Below are 27,814 nucleotides of genomic sequence, written 5' to 3' on the forward strand. Positions count from 1 at the left end.
GTTGCTGTAAGCTTTTTGCTTTCATTGTGAGGAAAGGGCAGCTTTGAGTGTTTGGGGACCAGCATGAGCGAGCTTCCTTCACACACCTTTTCTTGAAGCGCCTTTCTGCAGCTTTGAAATGGAATGTCATGCAGCGTGTAATTTGAAGTAGACAGATGGCAGATGCAGTATTTTTCTCTAGATGACATCAACATTCTTTTCTTTGTATTGACAGGACAACTATTTGGTGTGTAAAAAGACTGTGAGGCTGTTGCACATCACATTTTTTTTGAGGTTGTAAAGTGAGTGAAATGGATATAGAGCCCATGTGTGTGAGAGTCAAGGGCTTACGGCCATACCACTCTGAACACGCCCGATCTCGTCTGATCTCGGAAGCTTAGCAGGGTCGGGCCTGGTTAGTACTTGGATGGAAGACCGCCTGGGAATACCAGGTGCTGTAAGCTTTTTTGTTTCATTGTGAGGAAAGGGCCGCTTTGAGACTTTGGGGACCAGCATGAGCGAGCTTCCCTCACACACCTTTTCTTGAAGGGCCCTCTGCAGCTTTGGAATGGAATTTCATGCAGTGGTTAATTTGAAGAAGACAGATGGCAGATGCAGTACTTTTCTCTCGATGACATCAACATTCTTTTGTTTTATTGACAGGACACCTATTTGGCGTGTGAAAAGACCCTGAGGCTGTTGCGCATCACTTTTTTTCTGAGGTTGTAAAGTGTGTGAAATGGATATAGAGCCCATGTGTGTGAGAGTCAAGAGCTTACGGCCATACCTCTCTGAACACGCCCGATCTCGTCTGATCTCGGAAGCTAAGCAGGGTTGGGCCTGGTTAGTACTTGGATGGGAGACCGCCTGGGAATACCAGGTGTTGTAAGCTTTTTTGGTTCATTGTGAGGAAAGGGCAGCTTTGAGTCTTTGGGGACCAGCATGAGCGAGCTTCCCTCACACACCTTTTCTTGAAGCGCCCTCTGCAGCTTTGGAATGGAATTTCATGCAGTGGTTAATTTGAAGAAGACAGATGGCAGATGCAGTACTTTTCTCTCGATGACATCAACATTCTTTTCTGTTATTGACAGGACACCGATTTGGCGTGTGAAAAGACCCTGAGGCTGTTGCGCATCACTTTTTTTCTGAGGTTGTAAATTGTGTGAAATGGATATAGAGCCCATGTGTGTCAGAGTCAAAGGCTTATGGCCATACTACTCTGAACACGCCCGATCTCGTCTGATCTCGGAAGCTAAGCAGGGTCGGGCCTGGTTAGTACTTGGATGGAAGACCGCCTGGGAATACCAGGTGCTGTAAGCTTTTTTATTTCTTTGTGAGGAAAGGGCAGCTTTGAGTCTTTGGGGACCAGCATGAGCGAGCTTCCCTCACACACCTTTTCTTGAAGTGCCCTCCACAGCTTTCGAATGGAATGTCATGCAGTGTGTAATTTGAAGTAGACAGATGGCAGATGCAGTACTTTTCTCTAGATGACATCAACATTTTTTTCTTTTATTGACAGGACACCTATTTGGCGTGTGAAAAGACCCTGAGGCTTTTGCGCTTCACTTTTTTTCTGAGGTTGTAAAGTGAGTGAAATGGATATAGAGCCCATGTGTGTAAGAGTCAAGGGCTTACGGCCATACCACTCTGAACACGCCCGATCTCGTCTGATCTCGGAAGCTAAGCAGCGTCGGGCCTGGTTAGTACTTGGATGGGAGACCGCCTGGGAATACCAGGTGCTGTAAGCTTTTTTGTTTCATTGTGAGGAAAGGGCAGCTTTGAGTGTTTGGGGACCAGCATGAGCGAACTTCCCTCACACACCTTTTCTTGAAGCGCCCTCCACAGCTTTCGAATGGAATGTCATGCAGTGTGTAATTTGAAGTAGACAGATTGAAGATGCAGTACTTTTCTCTAGATGACATCAACATTCTTTTCTTTGTATTGACAGGACAACTATTTGGTGTGTAAAAAGACCGTGAGGCTTTTGCGCATCACTTTTTTTCTGAGGTTGTAAAGTGTGTGAAATGGATATAGAGCCCATGTGTGTGACAGTCAAGAGCTTACGGCCATACCTCTCTGAACACGCCCGATCTCGTCTGATCTCGGAAGCTTAGCAGGGTCGGGCCTGGTTAGTACTTGGATGGAAGACCGCCTGGGAATACCAGGTGCTGTAAGCTTTTTTGTTTCATTGTGAGGAAAGGGCCGCTTTGAGTCTTTGGGGACCAGCATGAGCGAGCTTCCCTCACACACCTTTTCTTGAAGCGCCCTCTGCAGCTTTGGAATGGAATCTCTTGCAGTGGTTAATTTGAAGAAGACAGATGGCAGATGCAGTACTTTTCTCTCGATGACATCAACATTCTTTTCTTTTATTGACAGGACACGTATTTGGCGTGTTAAAAGACCCTGAGGCTGTTGCGCATCACTTTTTTTCTGAGGTTGTAAATTGTGTGAAATGGATATAGAGCCCATGTGTGTGAGAGTCAAGGGCTTACGGCCATACCACTCTGAACACGCCCGATCTCGTCTGATCTCGGAAGCTAAGCAGGGTCGGGCCTGGTTAGTACTTGGATGGAAGACCGCCTGGGAATACCAGGTGCTGTAAGCTTTTTTATTTCTTTGTGAGGAAAGGGCAGCTTTGAGTCTTTGGGGACCAGCATGAGCGAGCTTCCCTCACACACCTTTTCTTGAAGCGCCCTCCACAGCTTTGGAATGGAATGTCATGCAGTGGTTAATTTGAAGTAGACAGATGGCAGATGCAGTACTTTTCTCTCGATGACATCAACATTCTTTTGTTTTATTGACAGGACACCGATTTGGCGTGTGAAAAGACCCTGAGGCTGTTGCGCATCACTTTTTTTCTGAGGTTGTAAATTGTGTGAAATGGATATAGAGCCCATGTGTGTCAGAGTCAAAGGCTTATGGCCATACTACTCTGAACACGCCCGATCTCGTCTGATCTCGGAAGCTAAGCAGGGTCGGGCCTGGTTAGTACTTGGATGGGAGACCGCCTGGGAATACCAGGTGCTGTAAGCTTTTTTGTTTCATTGTGAGGAAAGGGCCGCTTTGAGTCTTTGGGGACCAGCATGAGCGAGCTTCCCTCACACACCTTTTCTTGAAGCGCCCTCCACAGCTTTGGAATGGAATGTCATGCAGTGGTTAATTTGAAGTAGACAGATCGCAGATGCAGTACTTTTCTCTAGATGACATCAACATTCTTTTCTTTTATTGACAGGACACCTATTTGGCGTGTGAAAAGACCCTGAGGCTGTTGCGCTTCACTTTTTTTCTGAGGTTGTAAAGTGAGTGAAATGGATATAGAGCCCATGTGTGTAATAGTCAAGGGCTTACGGCCATACCACTCTGAACACGCCCGATCTCGTCTGATCTCGGAAGCTAAGCAGGGTCGGGCCTGGTTAGTACTTGGATGGGAGACCGCCTGGGACTACCAGGTGCTGTAAGATTTTTTGTTTCATTGTGAGGAAAGGGCAGCTTTGAGTGTTTGGGGACCAGCATGAGCGAGCTTCCCTCACACACCTTTTCTTTAAGCGCCCTCCACAGCTTTCGAATGGAATGTCATGCAGTGTGTAATTTGAAGTAGACAGATTGCAGATGCAGTACTTTTCTCTAGATGACATCAACATTCTTTTCTTTGTATTGACAGTACAACTATTTGGTGTGTAAAAAGACTGTGAGGCTTTTGCACATCACATTTTTTTTGAGGTTGTAAAGTGAGTGAAATGGTTATAGAGCCCATGTGTGTGAGAGTCAAGGGCTTACGGCCATACCACTCTGAACACGCCCGATCTCGTCTGATCTCAGAAGCTTAGCAGGGTCGGGCCTGGTTAGTACTTGGATGGAAGACCGCCTGGGAATAACAGGTGCTGTAAGCTTTTTTGTTTCATTGTGAGGAAAGGGCCGCTTTGAGACTTTGGGGACCAGCATGAGCGAGCTTCCCTCACACACCTTTTCTTGAAGGGCCCTCTGCAGCTTTGGAATGGAATTTCATGCAGTGGTTAATTTGAAGAAGACAGATGGCAGATGCAGTACTTTTCTCTCGATGACATCAACATTCTTTTGTTTTATTGACAGGACACCGATTTGGCGTGTGAAAAGACCCTGAGGCTGTTGCGCATCACTTTTTTTCTGAGGTTGTAAAGTGTGTGAAATGGATATAGAGCCCATGTGTGTGAGAGTCAAGCGCTTACGGCCATACCACTCTGAACACGCCCGATCTCGTCTGATCTCGGAAGCTAAGCAGGGTTGGGCCTGGTTAGTACTTGGATTGGAGACCGCCTGGGAATACCAGGTGCTGTAAGCTTTTTTGTTTCATTGTGAGGAAAGGGCAGCTTTGAGTGTTTGGGGACCAGCATGAGCGAGCTTCCCTCACACACATTTTCTTTAAGCGCCCTCCACAGCTTTCGAATGGAATGTCATGCAGTGTGTAATTTGAAGTAGACAGATTGCAGATGCAGTACTTTTCTCTAGATGACATCAACATTTTTTTCTTTGTATTGACAGGACAACTATTTGGTGTGTAAAAAGACCGTGAGGCTGTTGCACATCACATTTTTTTTGAGGTTGTAAAGTGAGTGAAATGGATATAGAGCCCATGTGTGTGAGAGTCAAGGGCTTACGGCCATACCACTCTGAACACGCCCGATCTCGTCTGATCTCGGAAGCTTAGCAGGGTCGGGCCTGGTTAGTACTTGGATGGAAGACCGCCTGGGAATACCAGGTGCTGTAAGCTTTTTTGTTTCATTGTGAGGAAAGGGCCGCTTTGAGTCTTTGGGGACCAGCATGAGCGAGCTTCCCTCACACACCTTTTCTTGAAGCGCCCTCTGCAGCTTTGGAATGGAATTTCATGCAGTGGTTAATTTGAAGAAGACAGATGGCAGATGCAGTACTTTTCTCTCGATGACATCAACATTCTTTTCTTTTATTGACAGGACACGTATTTGGCGTGTGAAAAGACCCTGAGGCTGTTGCGCATCACTTTTTTTCTGAGGTTGTAAATTGTGTGAAATGGATATAGAGCCCATGTCTGTCACAGTCAAAGGCTTATGGCCATACTACTCTGAACACGCCCGATCTCGTCTGATCTCGGAAGCTAAGCAGGGTCGGGCCTGGTTAGTACTTGGATGGAAGACCGCCTGGGAATACCAGGTGCTGTAAGCTTTTTTATTTCTTTGTGAGGAAAGGGCAGCTTTGAGTGTTTGGGGACCAGCATGAGCGAGCTTCCCTCACACACCTTTTCTTGAAGGGCCCTCTGCAGCTTTGGAATGGAATGTCATGCAGTGGTTAATTTGAAGAAGACAGATGGCAGATGCAGTACTTTTCTCTCGATGACATCAACATTCTTTTCTTTTATTGACAGGACACGTATTTGGCGTGTGAAAAGACCCTGAGGCTGTTGCGCATCACTTTTTTTCTGAGGTTGTAAAGTGTGTGAAATGGATATAGAGCCCATGTGTGTCAGAGTCAAGGACTTACGGCCATACCACTCTGAACACGCCCGATCTCGTCTGATCTCGGAAGCTAGGCAGGGTCGGGCCTGGTTAGTACTTGGATGGGAGACCGCCTGGGAATACCAGGTGCTGTAAACTTTTTTGTTTCATTGTGAGGAAAGGGCAGCTTTGAGTTTTTGGGGACCAGCATGAGCGAGCTTCCCTCACACACCTTTTCTTGAAGCGCCCTCAACAGCTTTCGAATGGAATGTCATGCAGTGTTATTTGAAGTAGACAGATTGCAGATGCAGTACTTTTCTCGAGATGACATCAACATTCTTTTCTTTATATTGACAGGACAACTATTTGGTGTGTAAAAAGACCGTGAGGCTGTTGCACATTACATTTTTTTTGAGGTTGTAAAGTGAGTGAAATGGATTTAGAGCCCATGTGTGTGAGAGTCAAGGGCTTACGGCCATACCACTCTGAACACGCCCGATCTCGTCTGATCTCGGAAGCTTAGCAGGGTCGGGCCTGGTTAGTACTTGGATGGGAGACCGCCTGGGAATACCAGGTGCTGGAAGCTTTTTTGTTTCATTGTGAGGAAAGGGCCGCTTTGAGTCTTTGGGGACCAGCATGAGCGAGCTTCCCTCACACACCTTTTCTTGAAGCGCCCTCTGCAGCTTTGGAATGGAATTTCATGCAATGGTTAATTTGAAGAAGACAGATGGCAGATGCAGTACTTTTCTCTCAATGACATCAACATTCTTTTCTTTTATAGACATGACACCGATTTGGCGTGTGAAAAGACCCTGAGGCTGTTGCGCATCACTTTTTTTCTGAGGTTGTAAATTGTGTGAAATGGATATAGAGCCCATGTGTGTCAGAGTCAAAGGCTTATGGCCATACTACTCTGAACACGCCCGATCTCGTCTGATCTCGGAAGCTAAGCAGGGTCGGGCCTGGTTAGTACTTGGATGGAAGACCGCCTGGGAATACCAGGTGCTGTAAGCTTTTTTATTTCTTTGTGAGGAAAGGGCAGCTTTGAGTCTTTGGGGACCAGCATGAGCGAGCTTCCCTCACACACCTTTTCTTGAAGTGCCCTCCACAGCTTTCGAATGGAATGTCATGCAGTGTGTAATTTGAAGTAGACAGATTGCAGATGCAGTACTTTTCTCTAGATGACATCAACATTTTTTTCTTTGTATTGACAGGACAACTATTTGGTGTGAAAAAAGACCGTGAGGCTGTTGCACATCACATTTTTTTTGAGGTTGTAAAGTGAGTGAAATGGATATAGAGCCCATGTGTGTGAGAGTCAAGGGCTTACGGCCATACCACTCTGAACACGCCCGATCTCGTCTGATCTCGGAAGCTTAGCAGGGTCGGGCCTGGTTAGTACTTGGATGGAAGACCGCCTGGGAATACCAGGTGCTGTAAGCTTTTTTGTTTCATTGTGAGGAAAGGGCCGCTTTGAGTCTTTGGGGACCAGCATGAGCGAGCTTCCCTCACACACCTTTTCTTGAAGCGCCCTCTGCAGCTTTGGAATGGAATTTCATGCAGTGGTTAATTTGAAGAAGACAGATGGCAGATGCAGTACTTTTCTCTCGATGACATCAACATTCTTTTCTTTTATTGACAGGACACGTATTTGGTGTGTGAAAAGACCCTGAGGCTGTTGCGCATCACTTTTTTTCTGAGGTTGTAAATTGTGTGAAATGGATATAGAGCCCATGTGTGTCAGAGTCAAAGGCTTATGGCCATACTACTCTGAACACGCCCGATCTCGTCTGATCTCGGAAGCTAAGCAGGTTCGGGCCTGGTTAGTACTTGGATGGAAGACCGCCTGGGAATACCAGGTGCTGTAAGCTTTTTTATTTCTTTGTGAGGAAAGGGCAGCTTTGAGTCTTTGGGGACCAGCATGAGCGAGCTTCCCTCACACACCTTTTCTTGAAGGGCCCTCTGCAGCTTTGGAATGGAATGTCATGCAGTGTGTAATTTGAAGTAGACAGATGGCAGATGCAGTACTTTTCTCTAGATGACATCAACATTCTTTTCTTTTATTGACAGGACACCTATTTGGCGTGTGAAAAGACCCTGAGGCTGTTGCGCTTCACTTTTTTTCTGAGGTTGTAAATTGTGTGAAATGGATATAGAGCCCATGTGTGTCAGAGTCAAGGGCTTGCGGCCATACCACTCTGAACACGCCCGATCTCGTCTGATCTCGGAAGCTAAGCAGGGTCGGGCCTGGTTAGTACTTGGATGGGAGACCGCCTGGGAATACCAGGTGCTGTAAGGTTTTTTGTTTCATTATGAGGAAAGGGCAGCTTTGAGTGTTTGGGGACCAGCATGAGCGAGCTTCCCTCACACACCTTTTCTTGAAGTGCCCTACACAGCTTTCGGATGGAATGTCATGCAGTGTGTAATTTGAAGTAGACAGATTGCAGATGCAGTACTTTTCTCTAGATGACATCAACATTCTTTTCTTTGTATTGACAGGACAACTATTTGGTGTGTAAAATCACTGTGAGGCTGTTGCACATCACATTTTTTTTGAGGTTGTAAAGTGAGTGAAATGGATATAGAGCCCATGTGTGTGAGAGTCAAGGGCTTACGGCCATACCACTCTGAACACGCCTGATCTCGTCTGATCTCGGAAGCTTAGCAGGGTCGGGCCTGGTGAGTACTTGGATGGAACACCGCCTGGGAATACCAGGTGCTGTAAGCTTTTTTGTTTCATTGTGAGGAAAGGGCCGCTTTGAGACTTTGGGGACCAGCATGAGCGAGCTTCCCTCACACACCTTTTCTTGAAGGGCCCTCTGCAGCTTTGGAATGGAATTTCATGCAGTGGTTAATTTGAAGAAGACAGATGGCAGATGCAGTACTTTTCTCTCAATGACATCAACATTCTTTTCTTTTATTGACAGGACACGTATTTGGCGTGTGAAAAGACCCTGAGGCTGTTGTGCATCACTTTTTTTCTGAGGTTGTAAATTGTGTGAAATGGATATAGAGCCCATGTGTGTCAGAGTCAAAGGCTTATGGCCATACTACTCTGAACACGCCCGATCTCGTCTGATCTCGGAAGCTAAGCAGGTTCGGGCCTGGTTAGTACTTGAATGGAAGACCGCCTGGGAATACCAGGTGCTGTAAGCTTTTTTATTTCTTTGTGAGGAAAGGGCAGCTTTGAGTCTTTGGGGACCAGCATGAGCGAGCTTCCCTCACACACCTTTTCTTGAAGGGCCCTCTGCAGCTTTGGAATGGAATGTCATGCAGTGTGTAATTTGAAGTAGACAGATGGCAGATGCAGTACTTTTCTCTAGATGACATCAACATTCTTTTCTTTTATTGACAGGACACCTATTTGGCGTGTGAAAAGACCCTGAGGCTGTTGCGCTTCACTTTTTTTCTGAGGTTGTAAATTGTGTGAAATGGATATAGAGCCCATGTGTGTGAGAGTCAAGGGCTTACGGCCATACCACTCTGACCACGCCCGATCTCGTCTGATCTCGGAAGCTAAGCAGGGTAGGGCCTGGTTAGTACTTGGATGGGAGACCGCCTGGGAATACCAGGTGCTGTAAGGTTTTTTGTTTCATTATGAGGAAAGGGCAGCTTTGAGTGTTTGGGGACCAGCATGAGCGAGCTTCCCTCACACACCTTTTCTTGAAGCGCCCTCCACAGCTTTCGAATGGAATGTCATGCAGTGTGTAATTTGAAGTAGACAGATTGCAGATGCAGTACTTTTCTCTAGATGACATCAACATTTTTTTCTTTGTATTGACAGGACAACTATTTGGTGTGTAAAAAGACCGTGAGGCTGTTGCACATCACATTTTTTTTGAGGTTGTAAAGTGAGTGAAATGGATATAGAGCCCATGTGTGTGAGAGTCAAGGGCTTACGGCCATACCACTCTGAACACGCCCGATCTCGTCTGATCTCGGAAGCTTAGCAGGGTCGGGCCTGGTTAGTACTTGGATGGAAGACCGCCTGGGAATACCAGGTGCTGTAAGCTTTTTTTTTTCATTGTGAGGAAAGGGCCGCTTTGAGTCTTTGGGGACCAGCATGAGCGAGCTTCCCTCACACACCTTTTCTTGAAGCGCCCTCTGCAGCTTTGGAATGGAATTTCATGCAGTGGTTAATTTGAAGAAGAAAGATGGCAGATGCAGTACTTTTCTCTCGATGACATCAACATTCTTTTCTTTTATTGACAGGACACGTATTTGGCGTGTGAAAAGACCCTGAGGCTGTTGCGCATCACTTTTTTTCTGAGGTTGTAAATTGTGTGAAATGGATATAGAGCCCATGTGTGTCAGAGTCAAAGGCTTATGGCCATACTACTCTGAACACGCCCGATCCCTTCTGATCTCGGAAGCTAAGCAGGGTCGGGCCTGGTTAGTACTTGGATGGAAGACCGCCTGGGAATACCAGGTGCTGTAAGCTTTTTTGATTCATTGTGAGGAAAGGGCAGCTTTGAGTGTTTGGGGACCAGCATGAGCGAGCTTCCCTCACACACCTTTTCTTGAAGCGCCCTCCACAGCTTTGGAATGGAATGTCATGCAGTGGTTAATTTGAAGTAGACAGATGGCAGATGCAGTACTTTTCTCTAGATGACATCAACATTCTTTTCTTTTATTGACAGGACACCGATTTGGCGTGTGAAAAGACCCTGAGGCTGTTGCGCATCACTTTTTTTCTGAGGTTGTAAATTGTGTGAAATGGATATAGAGCCCATGTCTGTCAGAGTCAAAGGCTTATGGCCATACTACTCTGAACACGCCCGATCCCTTCTGATCTCGGAAGCTAAGCAGGGTCGGGCCTTGTTAGTACTTGGATGGAAGACCGCCTGGGAATACCAGGTGCTGTAAGCTTTTTTATTTCTTTGTGAGGAAAGGGCAGCTTTTAGTCTTTGGGGACCAGCATGAGCGAGCTTCCCTCACACACCTTTTCTTGAAGTGCCCTCCACAGCTTTCGAATGGAATGTCATGCAGTGTGTAATTTGAAGTAGACAGATTGCAGATGCAGTACTTTTCTCTAGATGACATCAACATTTTTTTCTTTGTATTGACAGGACAACTATTTGGTGTGTAAAAAGACCGTGAGGATGTTGCACATCACATTTTTTTTGAGGTTGTAAAGTGAGTGAAATGGACATAGAGCCCATGTGTGTGAGAGTCAAGGGCTTACGGCCATACCACTCTGAACACGCCCGATCTCGTCTGATCTCGGAAGCTTAGCAGGGTCGGGCCTAGTTAGTACTTGGATGGAAGACCGCCTGGGAATACCAGGTGCTGTAAGCTTTTTTGTTTCATTGTGAGGAAAGGGCCGCTTTGAGTCTTTGGGGACCAGCATGAGCGAGCTTCCCTCACACACCTTTTCTTGAAGCGCCCTCTGCAGCTTTGGAATGGAATTTCATGCAGTGGTTAATTTGAAGAAGACAGATGGCAGATGCAGTACTTTTCTCTCGATGACATCAACATTCTTTTCTTTTATTGACAGGACACCGATTTGGCGTGTGAAAAGACCCTGAGGCTGTTGCGCATCACTTTTTTTCTGAGGTTGTAAATTGTGTGAAATGGATATAGAGCCCATGTGTGTCAGAGTCAAAGGCTTATGGCCACACTACTCTGAACACGCCCGATCTCGTCTGATCTCGGAAGCTAAGCAGGGTCGGGCCTGGTTAGTACTTGGATGGAAGACCGCCTGGGAATACCAGGTGCTGTAAGGTTTTTTATTTCTTTGTGAGGAAAGGGCAGCTTTGAGTCTTTGGGGACCAGCATGAGCGAGCTTCCCTCACACACCTTTTCTTGAAGTGCCCTCCACAGCTTTCGAATGGAATGTCATGCAGTGTGTAATTTGAAGTAGACAGATTGCAGATGCAGTACTTTTCTCTAGATGACATCAACATTTTTTTCTTTGTATTGACAGGACAACTATTTGGTGTGTAAAAAGACCGTGAGGCTGTTGCACATCACATTTTTTTTGAGGTTGTAAAGTGAGTGAAATGGATATAGAGCCCATGTGTGTGAGAGTCAAGGGCTTACGGCCATACCACTCTGAACACGCCCGATCTCGTCTGATCTCGGAAGCTTAGCAGGGTCGGGCCTGGTTAGTACTTGGATGGAAGACCGCCTGGGAATACCAGGTGCTGTAAGCTTTTTTGTTTCATTGTGAGGAAAGGGCCGCTTTGAGACTTTGGGGACCAGCATGAGCGAGCTTCCCTCACACACCTTTTCTTGAAGGGCCCTCTGCAGCTTTGGAATGGAATTTCATGCAGTGGTTAATTTGAAGAAGACAGATGGCAGATGCAGTACTTTTCTCTCGATGACATCAACATTCTTTTGTTTTATTGACAGGACACCGATTTGGCGTGTGAAAAGACCCTGAGGCTGTTGCGCATCACTTTTTTTCTGAGGTTGTAAATTGTGTGAAATGGATATAGAGCCCATGTGTGTCAGAGTCAAAGGCTTATGGCCATACTACTCTGAACACGCCAGATCCCTTCTGATCTCGGAAGCTAAGCAGGGTCGGGCCTGGTTAGTACTTGGATGGAAGACCGCCTGGGAATACCAGGTGCTGTAAGCTTTTTTGTTTCATTGTGAGGAAAGGGCAGCTTTGAGTGTTTGGGGACCAGCATGAGCGAGCTTCCCTCACACACCTTTTCTTGAAGCGCCCTCCGCAGCTTTGGAATGGAATGTCATGCAGTGGTTAATTTGAAGTAGACAGATGGCAGATGCAGTACTTTTCTCTAGATGACATCAACATTCTTTTCTTTTATTGACAGGACACCGATTTGGCGTGTGAAAAGACCCTGAGGCTGTTGCGCATCACTTTTTTTCTGAGGTTGTAAATTGTGTGAAATGGATATAGAGCCCATGTGTGTCAGAGTCAAAGGCTTATGGCCATACTACTCTGAACACGCCCGATCCCTTCTGATCTCGGAAGCTAAGCAGGGTCGGGCCTTGTTAGTACTTGGATGGAAGACCGCCTGGGAATACCAGGTGCTGTAAGCTTTTTTGTTTCATTGTGAGGAAAGTGCAGCTTTGAGTGTTTTGGGACCAGCATGAGCGAGCTTCCCTCAAACACCTTTTCTTGAAGTGCCCTCCACAGCTTTCGAATGGAATGTCATGCAGTGTGTAATTTGAAGTAGACAGATTGCAGATGCAGTACTTTTCTCTAGATGACATCAACATTTTTTTCTTTGTATTGACAGGACAACTATTTGGTGTGTAAAAAGACCGTGAGGCTGTTGCACATCACATTTTTTTTTAGGTTGTAAAGTGAGTGAAATGGATATAGAGCCCATGTGTGTGAGAGTCAAGGGCTTACGGCCATACCACTCTGAACACGCCCGATCTCGTCTGATCTCGGAAGCTTAGCAGGGTCGGGCCTGGTTAGTACTTGGATGGAAGACCGCCTGGGAATACCAGGTGCTGTAAGCTTTTTTGTTTCATTGTGAGGAAAGGGCCGCTTTGAGTCTTTGGGGACCAGCATGAGCGAGCTTCCCTCACACACCTTTTCTTGAAGCGCCCTCTGCAGCTTTGGAATGGAATTTCATGCAGTGGTTAATTTGAAGAAGACAGATGGCAGATGCAGTACTTTTCTCTCGATGACATCAACATTCTTTTCTTTTATTGACAGGACACGTATTTGGCGTGTTAAAAGACCCTGTGGCTGTTGCGCATCACTTTTTTTCTGAGGTTGTAAATTGTGTGAAATGGATATAGAGCCCATGTGTGTCAGAGTCAAGGGTTTACGGCCATACCACTCTGAACACGCCCGATCTCGTCTGATCTCGGAAGCTAAGCAGGGTCGGGCCTGGTTAGTACTTGGATGGAAGACCGCCTGGGAATACCAGGTGCTGTAAGCTTTTTTATTTCTTTGTGAGGAAAGGGCAGCTTTGAGTGTTTGGGGACCAGCATGAGCGAGCTTCCCTCACACACCTTTTCTTGAAGCGCCCTCCACAGCTTTGGAATGGAATGTCATGCAGTGGTTAATTTGAAGTAGACAGATGGCAGATGCAGTACTTTTCTCTAGATGACATCAACATTCTTTTCTTTTATTTACAGGACACCTATTTGGCGTGTGAAAAGACCCTGAGGCTGTTGCGCTTCACTTTTTTTCTGAGGTTGTAAATTGTGTGAAATGGATATAGAGCCCATGTGTGTCAGAGCCAAGGGCTTACGGCCATACCACTCTGAACACGCATGCGCCAATCAGACGGTACGCTGACAGCACGACACACGGAGGTCGCGGACTCCGCTTTTCCCATTTCTTTCGTTTTTTTCAGCCTTTTTCATTGTTCTTCCTTATTTTCCGTGCATTTTTGGTTCGTTTTTAGAGTGAACATTTTTTCCCCCCGACAGTTTTTATACTGATCGGGGGAGGTCAATTTGAGTTTTTTTTTTCCTAATGGAAAACTTTCGGACGGACCAAATGGATTTGAACTCTGCAAACGGACTTCAGATTACGAGCATGGAAAACGGACTTGACATAAACGCACAAACAGGTGAAGAAAATGAAAAATGGTTGCTTGTTAAAAGAAACAATCAGAAACGAAACATGAAGAAGTCGGAAGGAAAACTGCCGGAGGGAAATGCGAGAGCGGCTTCCGCAGCGACAGCGGGGGAAAGACGGCGAGCAGCGGCTGATTCAGAGGAGATGAGCGCTGGAGCCGGTCCACAGGCAACGAGAGCTGGTGACCTGAAGAACAGAGCTGAAGACGTGGTTCCGAGAAGACCTGGGCAGCGAGGAGCTACTGGAGAGGCGGCGGAGAGTGAGAGAGAATTGGCGGCGGAAAGAGATGCGGCGTCTGGTGGGGAAAGGCAGCTGCAGCAGCGACATGGAGCGGCGAAATCTGCGGGTGGCGACCACAAGTATGACAGAGAACTGACGGTCAGTGTCGAGGTAACTGGGCAGGATGAAGTCCCAGTTCTCGAATTAATGAGATGCATAAGAGCACTGTGTGGAGGTTTAATAGCCTGTAGGGCGACAGGGCCGCAGAAATATGAAATTACCATGTCACACATCAAAGGGAAAGAGAGAATCCTAGATGGTTTCAAAATTGGGGACAACACGGTGCATGTCAAAGATCTGTGTAATGATGAACTCATGGTTTCTTTTTTAAGCTTACCAGCTTACATCAGAGATGAGGAAATTTTACAGAAGCTAGAAGGGTGGGGAGTCTCAGCGGCATCAACTATAAGGAGGAGGATGTGGCCGGGTACGCAAATTGCTGATGGGACGCGGTTTCTCAAAGTAAAGTTTACAGATAAAGTCCAATCTCTGCCTTATTCAGCACGGTTTGACACAGCAATGGGACCGGAATATTTCAGGGTCATACATGATAGGCAGGCTAGGGTGTGTAGGATGTGCCTCCAGCCGGGGCACATCCTAAGGGACTGTCCTGAGTTCTCCTGCCATAAGTGTGGTGTCCAGGGGCATTATGCAAGGGAGTGCAACAGGAAACCTAATAAGATACAGAAATGTGAGGTGTGTTGGAACAAAATTGATGAATGTAATTGTAATTATAGTGATGAGGATATTGTGGTGGAATCTGGATCTGAGGAGCTGTACAGTGAGATGGAAGGTTTAAGTGAGGGAGGAACGGAGGATGAGGAGGAAGATGACGAGGTGGGTAGTGGCGCCGCCAAGCAGGCTGCTGGTGAGGGTTACGCCCCTCAGAGAACCCAGAGCCCTCCTAAAGTGGTGCAGAGCCCAGGCACAAGGCTTGGTTCAAGTCTGAATGACATGAGCACTGACTCAGGCCCACAGCAGAGAGGAAAGGATGGAGGAGGAAACGGGTCCGAAAAGGAGCCGGAGCCTTCTCAACTCCTGGAATCAATGGAGGTGGGGGATACCCCAAGAGAATTGCAGCCGGCGGCAGCCACATCCACCAGGGTACCTACCTTAAATGTGCCCTCCACCTTCCCTCCTCAGAGTAGATCAAACAGTGACTCGGAAATGGACTTTGCCACAATAAAAAATATTCGGAAAAAGCACACCTCAATAAAAGATGCTGCGATGAAGAAAAAACAGAAGAAAGAAGGAGGGAGAGGTAAAAAATCTTGAGGGAAAATTGGCTGTTTAAAGGTTTTTTTTGGTCTGACCATGTTTCTGCTGCACTCCCTTAATGTCAATGGACTCCGCACTTATGGCAGGATGACCGCCATTTTACTTAAAAGCAAGTGTGACATTCTCTGCTTACAGGAGACAAGGTGGGAAGGGGATAGCGTGGCGGCAGCAAGCAAAATGTGGGGAGGAGATGTCTTTTTTAGCAACGGCACAAGTAAATCTTGTGGCGTAGCTATTTTAGTAAAAAAGACTATAAGTACCAATAGCAAGTTAATATATCATGACAAGAAAGGTAGAATACTTATTATAGATGTTTGCATAAACAATAGAACATACAGAATTGTTAACATATATGCCAGTAACTGTGAAAAGGAAAGGAAAATGTTTCTAAATAGTATAAGCAGATGGATAGATCATAGAACCATAATAATAGGAGATTTCAATATCGCATTAACTAAGGATGATATATCAATTAACAATGTATACAAGAATGACACAAGCAGAACTGAGCTATATAATTTAATGAATATTCACAATTTGACAGATGTATGGAGAATTCACAACCCATTCAAGAAAGAGTACTCCAGAAGACAGGTTGTGCAGGGAAAAATGAAACAAGCCAGAATAGATTTATGTCTAGCGGCCCCTGAAGCAACAAAACAGATCAATAAAATACAATATAATTATAACGCATGGAGTGATCACGCAACAATTGAGTGTTACTTGGGTGCTGCAGGAGGTTTCAGGGGGGGAGGTACCTGGTGCCTCAACTCCAGCCTCCTGGCAGATTCAACTTACGTTAAAAAAATCACAAAACTGCTTGATTATGCAAAAATTGAAATGAAAATAGAAAATAATTTTATAGAAAAGTGGGAAATTCTAAAGCAAAGAATTAAAAGAAGTAGTATAAATTATAGTAAAGAGAAAAAGTGGAGAGAGGAGCTGGAAGAAAATCGACTAAGAAAATTAATCAATCATGAAATAGCATTATTTGATAAAGAACCTAACAGAAACACAGAAAACTATGAATTATATAAAGCAAAACTAGGAAACATAGAAAAAATAAAATGCAGAGGTGCAATGATAAGAAGCAGAGTTAAAAATTTAGTAGAAGGAGAAAAATGCACCGCATATTTTTTGGGGCTCGAAAAGCAAAAACAAAACAAAACTATAATAGAAAAAATCAACGATATAACTGGAAAAGAATATGACGATCAAGAAAATATACTAAGAGTAACTACAGAGTTTTATAAAGAATTATTTGATAATGGATATAGCAATAGCGAAGAGGTAGACAAGTTGTTATCAAATATCCAAACTAGTATTTCAGTGGAGGATAAGGAATGGTCTGATGCACAAATTACTATTAATGAGATAAAGACGGCAATAGATAGCTTAAATAAAAACAAAAGTCCAGGGGTAGATGGTTTAACAGCAGAATTTTATATTTGTTTCAAAGAGCAGATAGCTCCCCTGTTGCTGTCATTGTACCACTCAATGGAACGGGAACAGAGAACATCCAATACATTCACTGCAGGAATAATTTCACTTATCTACAAAAATAAAGGTTCAAAACAGGATATAACAAACTATAGACCAATAAGTTTACTCAATACAGATTACAAGATACTGACCAAAACACTGGCAAACAGGCTTAAACTTACAATAGGAACCATTATTGGTAATACACAGGCATACGGCATACCAGATAGAGACATCATAGATACGATCCTTACAATAAAGGATACCGTCAGGACAATGGCAGCACAGGGGGGGTATCTGCTCGGAATTGATTTGGAGAAAGCATTCGACAGAGTAGAACATCTTTTCTTATATAAAACTTTAAAAAGATTTGGATACGGTGAAGGCTTTATTAAATGGATTAAATTATTATACGATAACGCATACAGTCAAATAAAGATAAATGGACAACTAACAGAAAAGATCAAATTAAAAAGATCGGTAAGGCAAGGATGCCCGCTTTCAGCTCTTTTATACAGTATTGTTGCTGAGCCACTAGCTTTAAGTATAATGAATGATAAGAATATTATAGGTATAAAAACATATAGAGACAAAGTCGTTAAAATAGCACAATTTGCGGATGATATCAATATAATGTTTAAAAATGAAGAAAATTTAAATTATATTATAAAACATCTAGAAAGATATGAAAAAGCATCAGGAGCTAAGGTTAACAGAAATAAGTCAGAAATGATGGAATTCGGTAAAAATAGTTTAAAAAATAATTGGGGTTTTAGCACTAAAGAATACAGGAAAATACTGGGTGTATACATTGGTAAAAATGAAGGGGAAGCCAGGGACTTAGGGTGGAGAGAACTTGTAAAAAAGGTAGAAAATACACTTAATTTATGGAGAAGTAGGGGTTTAAGCCTGAGAGGAAAGGTAATTGTCATCAATGCCTTAATACTGTCAAAAATTAATCATGTTTTGGGGGCCTGTGAGCTACCGCAGTGGGCACTAAATTCGCTCAATGAAGCGATCTCCTCCTTCCTTTGGAGGGGAAAGGGAAATTCGATCGCTCATCGGGTGATAATTGCTAATAAAAGGGAGGGGGGATTAGGACTAATTGACATCAGTGCAAAAAAAGATGCACTCAGGGCCAAATTAGTTAGAAATTTTCTCGATTCGAACAGGCAGTACCCCTGGGAGGACACAATGGCGGGCTACCTGGCTGAGTACGGGGAGGGGGAGAAACTCCCTCTTTATCACCTCCTTCCTGGGAAAAGCCATGGCTCGCTACCGATGTTCTACCAGGAGGTGCTAGAGGCATGGGGCAAATTCCTGCCCCACCTCAGGCCTAAGTGCAGTCAGAAAAGTCATGTGCTGCAGTTACCTTTTCTCGAAAGCACCTTTTTCACACACAATGGTAGGACACTTAAATGCAGGGCACTTCAGCAACATAATATAACAAGGGTCGGTCAAGTGGTGGGGGAAAGGGGTCTGTTCAGTCTCAGGAAAGTCACAACCCAACTCAAAAAAACAGGGACACCGTGCAGAAAGGATTACCTAAATGGACTAGGTAACAAAATCAACAGAAACATAACCTCACTGTGGAGAAACTTAATCATCACGGACAAATCGAGAGCAGACCCCGAACTCCCACCGCTTGAGCTTGTCACACAGTACACAGGGAAAGAGCTGTCACAGGTGAAAACAAAGGACTGGTACACCATAGGGATTAACTCAATTAAACGCACTCCAAAAGCAGAAAAACACTGGGCACAATTATTCAAGGGAATACCGATAGGAAAAATCTGGCAAAACCTTAACATACCTTACATGGACAGCAATACTTTCAAGCTAGAATTCAATATCAGACACAGGAGAATTTTCACAGGAATCAAATTACACCAGATTAATAAGGAAAACTACAGTAGGACATGCCAAATCTGCAATAAAGAACCGGAAGACCAGGAGCATCTATTCATCAACTGCAAGGAATCGGATAAATTCAGGAATTTCATCAGGATGCTACTGCAAGAGCACTGCAATTTCAGTTTGACAGATGAAACACTATGGACATGGACTCTTCTCTTTGGTACAACACTGAAACAAAAGGATCAGAACAGGACTCTCATAAATACCATACTCACTTTTGCAAAAAAATCAATATGGACAACTAGAAACTACGCTCTCTATGAAAAGAAGAAAATAAACATATTTGGGGTTTTTTACACAACACTCTTGACACACCTACAAATCTTACATGACATGGACAAGGATATTTTTGAAAACACTTTCTGCAGGAAAAACACATTTTTCAACATAGCAAATGGCAAAATTGAAATAAACAAGATTGACAATGGTATGTTTTCTCTTCAAATTCCCAGCTAAGTAGTCTCTTTTTTTTATAAAGCAAAGTATTTTTCAAATTTAATAAAGGGGTGAGCAAATTGGGTGGTTTATGTTTTTGGTGTGTTTAACATTTCATTTTGATAAAATTTCATTTAAAATAAAAAAAAAAAAAAAAAAAAAATTGTGTGTGTGACACTTCACGACAGGAATTTGTTCTTTTTAGTCCCATGAGTTTTTTTTGTCTCTCTTTAATTTTTATTTATTTTTTTTGGAATGACCTGCATTGCTCCAGTGGCTGTAGGCACATAGTGTTGGTTTATTTGTCTAAATTTAACTTAATTTAAAAAAAAAAAAAAAAAAAAAAAAAAAAAAAAACTCTGATGGTGTTTTCATCAAGTTCGAGGTGTATCAAGGGTGGGGGTTTTTTTTGGTAAGATTTCTTTCCTGAAGGAATTTATTTTTTTATATAATTGTTAAATTTTGTCATGTAAATAAGAATGTACAGTTGGTAAAAATGTATGATGTATTTTTGATAATAAAAGACAAAAAAAAAAAAACACGCCCGATCTCGTCTGATCTCAGAAGCTAAGCAGGGTCGGGCCTGGTTAGTACTTGGATGGGAGACCGCCTGGGAATACCAGGTGCTGTAAGCTTTTTTGTTTCATTGTGAGGAAAGGGCAGCTTTGAGTGTTTGGGGACCAGCATGAGCGAGCTTCCCTCACACACCTTTTCTTGAAGCGCCCTACACAGCTTTCGGATGGAATGTCATGCAGTGTGTAATTTGAAGTAGACAGATTGCAGATGCAGTACTTTTCTCTAGATGACATCAACATTCTTTTCTTTGTATATACAGGACAACTATTTGGTGTGTAAAAAGACTGTGAGTCTGTTGCACATCACATTTTTTTTGAGGTTGTAAAGTGAGTGAAATGGATATAGAGCCCATGTGTGTGAGAGTCAAGGGCTTACTGCCATACCACTCTGAACACGCCCGATCTCGTCTGATCTCGGAAGCTTAGCAGGGTCGGGCCTGGTTAGTACTTGGATGGAAGACCGCCTGGGAATACCAGGTGCTGTAAGCTTTTTTGTTTGATTGTGAGGAAAGGGCCGCTTTGAGACTTTGGGGACCAGCATGAGCGAGCTTCCCTCACACACCTTTTCTTGAAGGGCCCTCTGCAGCTTTGGAATGGAATTTCATGCAGTGGTTAATTTGAAGAAGACAGATGGCAGATGCAGTACTTTTCTCTCAATGACATCAACATTCTTTTGTTTTATTGACAGGACACCGATTTGGCGTGTGAAAAGACCCTGAGGCTGTTGCGCATCACTTTTTTTCTGAGGTTGTAAAGTGTGTGAAATGGATATAGAGCCCATGTGTGTGAGAGTCAAGAGCTTACGGCCATACCACTCTGAACACGCCCGATCTCGTCTGATCTCGGAAGCTAAGCAGGGATGGGCCTGGTTAGTACTTGGATGGTAGACCGCCTGGGAATACCAGGTGCTGTAAGCTTTTTTGTTTCATTGTGAGGAAAGTGCAGCTTTGAGTGTTTGGGGACCAGCATGAGCGAGCTTCCCTCACACACCTTTTCTTGAAGTGCCCTCCACAGCTTTCGAATGGAATGTCATGCAGTGTGTAATTTGAAGTAGACAGATTGCAGATGCAGTACTTTTCTCTAGATGACATCAACATTTTTTTCTTTGTATTGACAGGACAACTATTTGGTGTGTAAAAAGACCGTGAGGCTGTTGCACATCACATTTTTTTTGAGGTTGTAAAGTGAGTGAAATGGATATAGAGCCCATGTGTGTGAGAGTCAAGGGCTTACGGCCATACCACTCTGAACACGCCCGATCTCGTCTGATCTCGGAAGCTAAGCAGGGTCGGGCCTGGTTAGTACTTGGATGGAAGACCGCCTGGGAATACCAGGTGCTGTAAGCTTTTTTGTTTCATTGTGAGGAAAGGGCCGCTTTGAGACTTTGGGGACCAGCATGAGCGAGCTTCCCTCACACACCTTTTCTTGAAGGGCCCTCTGCAGCTTTGGAATGGAATTTCATGCAGTGGTTAATTTGAAGAAGACAGATGGCAGATGCAGTACTTTTCTCTCGATGACATCAACATTCTTTTGTTTTATTGACAGGACACCGATTTGGCGTGTGAAAAGACCCTGAGGCTGTTGCGCATCACTTTTTTTCTGAGGTTGTAAAGTGTGTGAAATGGACATAGAGCCCATGTGTGTGAGAGTCAAGAGCTTACGGCCATACCACTCTGAACACGCCCGATCTCGTCTGATCTCGGAAGCTAAGCAGGTATGGGCCTGGTTAGTACTTGGATGGGAGACCGCCTGGGAATACCAGGTGCTGTAAGCTTTTTTATTTCTTTGTGAGGAAAGGGCAGCTTTGAGTGTTTGGGGACCAGCATGAGCGAGCTTCCCTCACACACCTTTTCTTGAAGCGCCCTCCACAGCTTTGGAATGGAATGTCATGCAGTGGTTAATTTGAAGTAGACAGATGGCAGATGCAGTACTTTTCTCTAGATGACATCAACATTCTTTTCTTTTATTGACAGGACACCGATTTGGCGTGTGAAAAGACCCTGAGGCTTTTGCGCTTCACTTTTTTTCTGAGGTTGTAACGTGAGTGAAATGGATATAGAGCCCATGTGTGTGAGAGTCAAGGGCTTACGGCCATACCACTCTGAACACGCCCGATCTCGTCTGATCTCGGAAGCTAAGCAGGGTCGGGCCTGGTTAGTACTTGGATGGGAGACCGCCTGGGAATACCAGGTGCTGTAAGCTTTTTTGTTTCATTGTGAGGAAAGGGCAGCTTTGAGTGTTTGGGGTCCAGCATGAGCGAACTTCCCTCACACACCTTTTCTTGAAGCGCCCTCCACAGCTTTCGAATGGAATGTCATGCAGTGTGTAATTTGAAGTAGACAGATTGCAGATGCAGTACTTTTCTCTAGATGACATCAACATTCTTTTCTTTGTATTGACAGGACAACTATTTGGTGTGAAAAAAGGCCGTGAGGCTGTTGCACATCACATTTTTTTTGAGGTTGTAAAGTGAGTGAAATGGATATAGAGCCCATGTGTGTGAGAGTCAAGGGCTTACGGCCATACCACTCTGAACAAGCCCGATCTCGTCTGATCTCGGAAGCTTAGCAGGGTCGGGCCTGGTTAGTACTTAGATGGATGACCGCCTGGGAATACCAGGTGCTGTAAGCTTTTTTGTTTCATTGTGAGGAAAGGGCCGCTTTGAGACTTTGGGGACCAGCATGAGCGAGCTTCCCTCACACACCTTTTCTTGAAGGGCCCTCTGCAGCTTTGGAATGGAATTTCATGCAGTGGTTAATTTGAAGAAGACAGATGGCAGATGCAGTACTTTTCTCTCGATGACATCAACATTCTTTTGTTTTATTGACAGGACACCGATTTGGCGTGTGAAAAGACCCTGAGGCTGTTGCGCATCACTTTTTTTCTGAGGTTGTAAAGTGTGTGAAATGGATATAGAGCCCATGTGTGTGAGAGTCAAGAGCTTACGGCCATACCACTCTGAACACGCATGCGCCAATCAGACGGTACGCTGACAGCACGACACACGGAGGTCGCGGACTCCGCTTTTCCCATTTCTTTCGTTTTTTTCAGCCTTTTTCATTGTTCTTCCTTATTTTCCGTGCATTTTTGGTTCGTTTTTAGAGTGAACATTTTTTCCCCCCGACAGTTTTTATACTGATCGGGGGAGGTCAATTTGAGTTTTTTTTTTCCTAATGGAAAACTTTCGGACGGACCAAATGGATTTGAACTCTGCAAACGGATTTCAGATTACGAGCATGGAAAACGGACTTGACATAAACGCACAAACAGGTGAAGAAAATGAAAAATGGTTGCTTGTTAAAAGAAACAATCAGAAACGAAACATGAAGAAGTCGGAAGGAAAACTGCCGGAGGGAAATGCGAGAGCGGCTTCCGCAGCGACAGCGGGGGAAAGACGGCGAGCAGCGGCTGATTCAGAGGAGATGTGTGGAAGGAGCGCTGGAGCCGGTCCACAGGCAACGAGAGCTGGTGGCCTGAAGAACAGAGCTGAAGACGTGGTTCCGAGAAGACCTGGGCAGCGAGGAGCTACTGGAGAGGCGACGGAGAGTGAGAGAGAATTGGCGGCGGAAAGAGACGCGGCGTCTGGTGGGGAAAGGCAGCTGCAGCAGCGACATGGAGCGGCGAAATCTGCGGGTGGCGACCACAAGTATGACAGAGAACTGACGGTCAGTGTCGAGGTAACTGGGCAGGATGAAGTCCCAGTTCTCGAATTAATGAGATGCATAAGAGCACTGTGTGGAGGTTTAATAGCCTGTAGGGCGACAGGGCCGCAGAAATATGAAATTACCATGTCACACATCAAAGGGAAAGAGAGAATCCTAGATGGTTTCAAAATTGGGGACAACACAGTGCATGTCAAAGATCTGTGTAATGATGAACTCATGGTTTCTTTTTTAAGCTTACCAGCTTACATCAGAGATGAGGAAATTTTACAAAAGCTAGAAGGGTGGGGAGTCTCAGCTGCATCAACTATGAGGAGGAGGATGTGGCCGGGTACGCAAATTGCTGATGGGACGCGGTTTCTCAAAGTAAAATTTACAGACAAGGTCCAATCTCTGCCTTATTCAGCACGGTTTGACACAGCAATAGGACCGGAATATTTCAGGGTCATACATGATAGGCAGGCTAGGGTGTGTAGGATGTGCCTCCAGCCGGGGCACATCCTAAGGGACTGTCCTGAGTTCTCCTGCCATAAGTGTGGTGTCCAGGGGCATTATGCAAGGGAGTGCAACAGGAAACCTAATAAGATACAGAAATGTGAGGTGTGTTGGAACAAAATTGATGAATGTAATTGTAATTATAGTGATGAGGATATTGTGGTGGAATCTGGATCTGAGGAGCTGTACAGTGAGATGGAAGGTTTAAGTGAGGGAGGAACGGAGGATGAGGAGGAAGATGACGAGGTGGGTAGTGGCGCCGCCAAGCAGGCTGCTGGTGAGGGTTACGCCCCTCAGAGAACCCAGAGCCCTCCTAAAGTGGTGCAGAGCCCAGGCACAAGGCTTGGTTCAAGTCTGAATGACATGAGCACTGACTCAGGCCCACAGCAGAGAGGAAAGGATGGAGGAGGAAACGGGTCCGAAAAGGAGCCGGAGCCTTCTCAACTCCTGGAATCAATGGAGGTGGGGGATACCCCAAGAGAATTGCAGCCGGCGGCAGCCACATCCACCAGGGTACCTACCTTAAATGTGCCCTCCACCTTCCCTCCTCAGAGTAGATCAAACAGTGACTCGGAAATGGACTTTTCCACAATCAAAAATATTCGGAAAAAGCACACCTCAATAAAAGATGCTGCGATGAAGAAAAAACAGAAGAAAGAAGGAGGGAGAGGTAAAAAATCTTGAGGGAAAATTGGCTGTTTAAAGGTTTTTTTTGGTCTGACCATGTTTCTGCTGCACTCCCTTAATGTCAATGGACTCCGCACTTATGGCAGGATGACCGCCATTTTACTTAAAAGCAAGTGTGACATTCTCTGCTTACAGGAGACAAGGTGGGAAGGGGATAGCGTGGCGGCAGCAAGCAAAATGTGGGAAGGAGATGTCTTTTTTAGCAACGGCACAAGTAAATCTTGTGGCGTAGCTATTTTAGTAAAAAAGACTATAAGTACCAATAGCAAGTTAATATATCATGACAAGAAAGGTAGAATACTTATTATAGATGTTTGCATAAACAATAGAACATACAGAATTGTTAACATATATGCCAGTAACTGTGAAAAGGAAAGGAAAATGTTTCTAAATAGTATAAGCAGATGGATAGATCATAGAACCATAATAATAGGAGATTTCAATATCGCATTAACTAAGGATGATATATCAATTAACAATGTATACAAGAATGACACAAGCAGAACTGAGCTATATAATTTAATGAATATTCACAATTTGACAGATGTATGGAGAATTCACAACCCATTCAAGAAAGAGTACTCCAGAAGACAGGTTGTGCAGGGAAAAATGAAACAAGCCAGAATAGATTTATGTCTAGCGGCCCCTGAAGCAACAAAACAGATCAATAAAATACAATATAATTATCACGCATGGAGTGATCACGCAACAATTGAGTGTTACTTGGGTGCTGCAGGAGGTTTCAGGGGGGGAGGTACCTGGTGCCTCAACTCCAGCCTCCTGGCAGATTCAACTTACGTTAAAAAAATCACAAAACTGCTTGATTATGCAAAAATTGAAATGAAAATAGAAAATAATTTTATAGAAAAGTGGGAAATTCTAAAGCAAAGAATTAAAAGAAGTAGTATAAATTATAGTAAAGAGAAAAAGTGGAGAGAGGAGCTGGAAGAAAATCGACTAAGAAAATTAATCAATCATGAAATAGCATTATTTGATAAAGAACCTAACAGAAACACAGAAAACTATGAATTATATAAAGCAAAACTAGGAAACATAGAAAAAATAAAATGCAGAGGTGCAATGATAAGAAGCAGAGTTAAAAATTCAGTAGAAGGAGAAAAATGCACCGCATATTTTTTGGGGCTCGAAAAGCAAAAACAAAACAAAACTATAATAGAAAAAATCAACGATATAACTGGAAAAGAATATGACGATCAAGAAAATATACTAAGAGTAACTACAGAGTTTTATAAAGAATTATTTGATAATGGATATAGCAATAGCGAAGAGGTAGACAAGTTGTTATCAAATATCCAAACTAGTATTTCAGTGGAGGATAAGGAATGGTCTGATGCACAAATTACTATTAATGAGATAAAGACGGCAATAGATAGCTTAAATAAAAACAAAAGTCCAGGGGTAGATGGTTTAACAGCAGAATTTTATATTTGTTTCAAAGAGCAGATAGCTCCCCTGTTGCTGTCATTGTACCACTCAATGGAACGGGAACAGAGAACATCCAATACATTCACTGCAGGAATAATTTCACTTATCTACAAAAATAAAGGTTCAAAACAGGATATAACAAACTATAGACCAATAAGTTTACTCAATACAGATTACAAGATACTGACCAAAACACTGGCAAACAGGCTTAAACTTACAATAGGAACCATTATTGGTAATACACAGGCATACGGCATACCAGATAGAGACATCATAGATACGATCCTTACAATAAAGGATACCGTCAGGACAATGGCAGCACAGGGGGGGTATCTGCTCGGAATTGATTTGGAGAAAGCATTCGACAGAGTAGAACATCTTTTCTTATATAAAACTTTAAAAAGATTTGGATACGGTGAAGGCTTTATTAGATGGATTAAATTATTATATGATAACGCATACAGTCAAATAAAGATAAATGGACAACTAACAGAAAAGATCAAATTAAAAAGATCGGTAAGGCAAGGATGCCCGCTTTCGGCTCTTTTATACAGTATTGTTGCTGAGCCACTAGCTTTAAGTATAATGAATGATAAGAATATTATAGGTATAAAAACTTATAGAGACAAAGTCGTTAAAATAGCACAATTTGCGGATGATATCAATATAATGTTTAAAAATGAAGAAAATTTAAATTATATTATAAAACATCTAGAAAGATATGAAAAAGCATCAGGAGCTAAGGTTAACAGAAATAAGTCAGAAATGATGGAATTCGGTAAAAATAGTTTAAAAAATAATTGGGGTTTTAGCACTAAAGAATACAGGAAAATACTGGGTGTATACATTGGTAAAAATGAAGGGGAAGCCAGGGACTTAGGGTGGAGAGAACTTGTAAAAAAGGTAGAAAATACACTTAATTTATGGAGAAGTAGGGGTTTAAGCCTGAGAGGAAAGGTAATTGTCATCAATGCCTTAATACTGTCAAAAATTAATCATGTTTTGGGGGCCTGTGAGCTACCGCAGTGGGCACTAAATTCGCTAAATGAAGCGATCTCCTCCTTCCTTTGGAGGGGAAAGGGAAATTCGATCGCTCATCGGGTGATAATTGCTAATAAAAGGGAGGGGGGATTAGGACTAATTGACATCAGTGCAAAAAAAGATGCACTCAGGGCCAAATTAGTTAGAAATTTTCTCGATTCGAACAGGCAGTACCCCTGGGAGGACACAATGGCGGGCTACCTGGCTGAGTACGGGGAGGGGGAGAAACTCCCTCTTTATCACCTCCTTCCTGGGAAAAGCCATGGCTCGCTACCGATGTTCTACCAGGAGGTGCTAGAGGCATGGGGCAAATTCCTGCCCCACCTCAGGCCTAAGTGCAGTCAGAAAAGTCATGTGCTGCAGTTACCTTTTCTCGAAAGCACCTTTTTCACACACAATGGTAGGACACTTAAATGCAGGGCACTTCAGCAACATAATATAACAAGGGTCGGTCAAGTGGTGGGGGAAAGGGGTCTGTTCAGTCTCAGGAAAGTCACAACCCAACTCAAAAAAACAGGGACACCGTGCAGAAAGGATTACCTAAATGGACTAGGTAACAAAATCAACAGAAACATAACC

At 43.9% G+C, this 27,814-nt stretch overlaps 35 non-coding genes and 2 pseudogenes across 35 annotated transcripts; all 37 read left to right on the plus strand.

The window, feature by feature from the left end:
• Positions 1-324: 324 nt before the first annotated feature.
• On the plus strand, positions 325-443 carry LOC147267083 (5S ribosomal RNA). The gene has a single exon (XR_015114126.1). It is a non-coding gene; the product is annotated as a 5S ribosomal RNA (ribosomal RNA).
• Positions 444-752: 309 nt separating this feature from the next.
• LOC147267084 (5S ribosomal RNA) lies at positions 753-871 on the plus strand. The gene has a single exon (XR_015112751.1). It is a non-coding gene; the product is annotated as a 5S ribosomal RNA (ribosomal RNA).
• A 309-nt stretch (positions 872-1,180) lies between these two features.
• On the plus strand, positions 1,181-1,299 carry LOC147267085 (5S ribosomal RNA). Its single transcript, XR_015113453.1, has one exon. It is a non-coding gene; the product is annotated as a 5S ribosomal RNA (ribosomal RNA).
• Positions 1,300-1,608: 309 nt separating this feature from the next.
• On the plus strand, positions 1,609-1,727 carry LOC147267086 (5S ribosomal RNA). Its single transcript, XR_015115513.1, has one exon. It is a non-coding gene; the product is annotated as a 5S ribosomal RNA (ribosomal RNA).
• Positions 1,728-2,037: 310 nt separating this feature from the next.
• On the plus strand, positions 2,038-2,156 carry LOC147267087 (5S ribosomal RNA). Its single transcript, XR_015114382.1, has one exon. It is a non-coding gene; the product is annotated as a 5S ribosomal RNA (ribosomal RNA).
• A 309-nt stretch (positions 2,157-2,465) lies between these two features.
• LOC147267088 (5S ribosomal RNA) lies at positions 2,466-2,584 on the plus strand. The gene has a single exon (XR_015112733.1). It is a non-coding gene; the product is annotated as a 5S ribosomal RNA (ribosomal RNA).
• A 309-nt stretch (positions 2,585-2,893) lies between these two features.
• LOC147267089 (5S ribosomal RNA) lies at positions 2,894-3,012 on the plus strand. The gene has a single exon (XR_015112917.1). It is a non-coding gene; the product is annotated as a 5S ribosomal RNA (ribosomal RNA).
• A 309-nt stretch (positions 3,013-3,321) lies between these two features.
• Positions 3,322-3,440, plus strand: LOC147267090 (5S ribosomal RNA). Its single transcript, XR_015114437.1, has one exon. It is a non-coding gene; the product is annotated as a 5S ribosomal RNA (ribosomal RNA).
• A 310-nt stretch (positions 3,441-3,750) lies between these two features.
• LOC147267091 (5S ribosomal RNA) lies at positions 3,751-3,869 on the plus strand (annotated as a pseudogene).
• A 309-nt stretch (positions 3,870-4,178) lies between these two features.
• Positions 4,179-4,297, plus strand: LOC147267092 (5S ribosomal RNA). Its single transcript, XR_015113205.1, has one exon. It is a non-coding gene; the product is annotated as a 5S ribosomal RNA (ribosomal RNA).
• A 310-nt stretch (positions 4,298-4,607) lies between these two features.
• LOC147267093 (5S ribosomal RNA) lies at positions 4,608-4,726 on the plus strand. Its single transcript, XR_015114127.1, has one exon. It is a non-coding gene; the product is annotated as a 5S ribosomal RNA (ribosomal RNA).
• A 309-nt stretch (positions 4,727-5,035) lies between these two features.
• LOC147267094 (5S ribosomal RNA) lies at positions 5,036-5,154 on the plus strand. The gene has a single exon (XR_015113454.1). It is a non-coding gene; the product is annotated as a 5S ribosomal RNA (ribosomal RNA).
• Positions 5,155-5,463: 309 nt separating this feature from the next.
• LOC147267095 (5S ribosomal RNA) lies at positions 5,464-5,582 on the plus strand. Its single transcript, XR_015115085.1, has one exon. It is a non-coding gene; the product is annotated as a 5S ribosomal RNA (ribosomal RNA).
• Positions 5,583-5,890: 308 nt separating this feature from the next.
• Positions 5,891-6,009, plus strand: LOC147267096 (5S ribosomal RNA). The gene has a single exon (XR_015114689.1). It is a non-coding gene; the product is annotated as a 5S ribosomal RNA (ribosomal RNA).
• Positions 6,010-6,318: 309 nt separating this feature from the next.
• Positions 6,319-6,437, plus strand: LOC147267097 (5S ribosomal RNA). The gene has a single exon (XR_015113455.1). It is a non-coding gene; the product is annotated as a 5S ribosomal RNA (ribosomal RNA).
• Positions 6,438-6,747: 310 nt separating this feature from the next.
• On the plus strand, positions 6,748-6,866 carry LOC147267098 (5S ribosomal RNA). The gene has a single exon (XR_015114128.1). It is a non-coding gene; the product is annotated as a 5S ribosomal RNA (ribosomal RNA).
• A 309-nt stretch (positions 6,867-7,175) lies between these two features.
• LOC147267099 (5S ribosomal RNA) lies at positions 7,176-7,294 on the plus strand. Its single transcript, XR_015114803.1, has one exon. It is a non-coding gene; the product is annotated as a 5S ribosomal RNA (ribosomal RNA).
• Positions 7,295-7,603: 309 nt separating this feature from the next.
• Positions 7,604-7,722, plus strand: LOC147267100 (5S ribosomal RNA). The gene has a single exon (XR_015113235.1). It is a non-coding gene; the product is annotated as a 5S ribosomal RNA (ribosomal RNA).
• A 310-nt stretch (positions 7,723-8,032) lies between these two features.
• Positions 8,033-8,151, plus strand: LOC147267101 (5S ribosomal RNA; annotated as a pseudogene).
• A 309-nt stretch (positions 8,152-8,460) lies between these two features.
• Positions 8,461-8,579, plus strand: LOC147267102 (5S ribosomal RNA). Its single transcript, XR_015115127.1, has one exon. It is a non-coding gene; the product is annotated as a 5S ribosomal RNA (ribosomal RNA).
• Positions 8,580-8,888: 309 nt separating this feature from the next.
• On the plus strand, positions 8,889-9,007 carry LOC147267103 (5S ribosomal RNA). The gene has a single exon (XR_015113011.1). It is a non-coding gene; the product is annotated as a 5S ribosomal RNA (ribosomal RNA).
• A 310-nt stretch (positions 9,008-9,317) lies between these two features.
• On the plus strand, positions 9,318-9,436 carry LOC147267104 (5S ribosomal RNA). Its single transcript, XR_015114129.1, has one exon. It is a non-coding gene; the product is annotated as a 5S ribosomal RNA (ribosomal RNA).
• Positions 9,437-9,745: 309 nt separating this feature from the next.
• Positions 9,746-9,864, plus strand: LOC147267105 (5S ribosomal RNA). The gene has a single exon (XR_015113401.1). It is a non-coding gene; the product is annotated as a 5S ribosomal RNA (ribosomal RNA).
• A 309-nt stretch (positions 9,865-10,173) lies between these two features.
• Positions 10,174-10,292, plus strand: LOC147267106 (5S ribosomal RNA). Its single transcript, XR_015115029.1, has one exon. It is a non-coding gene; the product is annotated as a 5S ribosomal RNA (ribosomal RNA).
• Positions 10,293-10,602: 310 nt separating this feature from the next.
• On the plus strand, positions 10,603-10,721 carry LOC147267107 (5S ribosomal RNA). The gene has a single exon (XR_015115143.1). It is a non-coding gene; the product is annotated as a 5S ribosomal RNA (ribosomal RNA).
• A 309-nt stretch (positions 10,722-11,030) lies between these two features.
• Positions 11,031-11,149, plus strand: LOC147267108 (5S ribosomal RNA). The gene has a single exon (XR_015115326.1). It is a non-coding gene; the product is annotated as a 5S ribosomal RNA (ribosomal RNA).
• A 310-nt stretch (positions 11,150-11,459) lies between these two features.
• Positions 11,460-11,578, plus strand: LOC147267109 (5S ribosomal RNA). Its single transcript, XR_015114130.1, has one exon. It is a non-coding gene; the product is annotated as a 5S ribosomal RNA (ribosomal RNA).
• A 309-nt stretch (positions 11,579-11,887) lies between these two features.
• On the plus strand, positions 11,888-12,006 carry LOC147267110 (5S ribosomal RNA). Its single transcript, XR_015114862.1, has one exon. It is a non-coding gene; the product is annotated as a 5S ribosomal RNA (ribosomal RNA).
• A 309-nt stretch (positions 12,007-12,315) lies between these two features.
• Positions 12,316-12,434, plus strand: LOC147267111 (5S ribosomal RNA). Its single transcript, XR_015115030.1, has one exon. It is a non-coding gene; the product is annotated as a 5S ribosomal RNA (ribosomal RNA).
• Positions 12,435-12,744: 310 nt separating this feature from the next.
• On the plus strand, positions 12,745-12,863 carry LOC147267112 (5S ribosomal RNA). The gene has a single exon (XR_015114131.1). It is a non-coding gene; the product is annotated as a 5S ribosomal RNA (ribosomal RNA).
• A 309-nt stretch (positions 12,864-13,172) lies between these two features.
• Positions 13,173-13,291, plus strand: LOC147267113 (5S ribosomal RNA). Its single transcript, XR_015112983.1, has one exon. It is a non-coding gene; the product is annotated as a 5S ribosomal RNA (ribosomal RNA).
• Positions 13,292-20,274: 6,983 nt separating this feature from the next.
• Positions 20,275-20,393, plus strand: LOC147267114 (5S ribosomal RNA). The gene has a single exon (XR_015115015.1). It is a non-coding gene; the product is annotated as a 5S ribosomal RNA (ribosomal RNA).
• A 309-nt stretch (positions 20,394-20,702) lies between these two features.
• Positions 20,703-20,821, plus strand: LOC147267115 (5S ribosomal RNA). Its single transcript, XR_015112817.1, has one exon. It is a non-coding gene; the product is annotated as a 5S ribosomal RNA (ribosomal RNA).
• A 310-nt stretch (positions 20,822-21,131) lies between these two features.
• LOC147267116 (5S ribosomal RNA) lies at positions 21,132-21,250 on the plus strand. Its single transcript, XR_015112735.1, has one exon. It is a non-coding gene; the product is annotated as a 5S ribosomal RNA (ribosomal RNA).
• Positions 21,251-21,559: 309 nt separating this feature from the next.
• On the plus strand, positions 21,560-21,678 carry LOC147267117 (5S ribosomal RNA). The gene has a single exon (XR_015113058.1). It is a non-coding gene; the product is annotated as a 5S ribosomal RNA (ribosomal RNA).
• A 309-nt stretch (positions 21,679-21,987) lies between these two features.
• On the plus strand, positions 21,988-22,106 carry LOC147267118 (5S ribosomal RNA). The gene has a single exon (XR_015114715.1). It is a non-coding gene; the product is annotated as a 5S ribosomal RNA (ribosomal RNA).
• Positions 22,107-22,416: 310 nt separating this feature from the next.
• On the plus strand, positions 22,417-22,535 carry LOC147267119 (5S ribosomal RNA). The gene has a single exon (XR_015115035.1). It is a non-coding gene; the product is annotated as a 5S ribosomal RNA (ribosomal RNA).
• The last annotated feature ends 5,279 nt before the right edge of the window (positions 22,536-27,814 follow it).

The sequence above is a fragment of the Aulostomus chinensis genome, chromosome 4, assembly GCF_037954235.1.
Source record: "Aulostomus chinensis isolate RoL2024-O1b breed Wild chromosome 4, RoL_Achi_v1.0, whole genome shotgun sequence".
Taxonomy (NCBI): domain Eukaryota; kingdom Metazoa; phylum Chordata; class Actinopteri; order Syngnathiformes; family Aulostomidae; genus Aulostomus; species Aulostomus chinensis.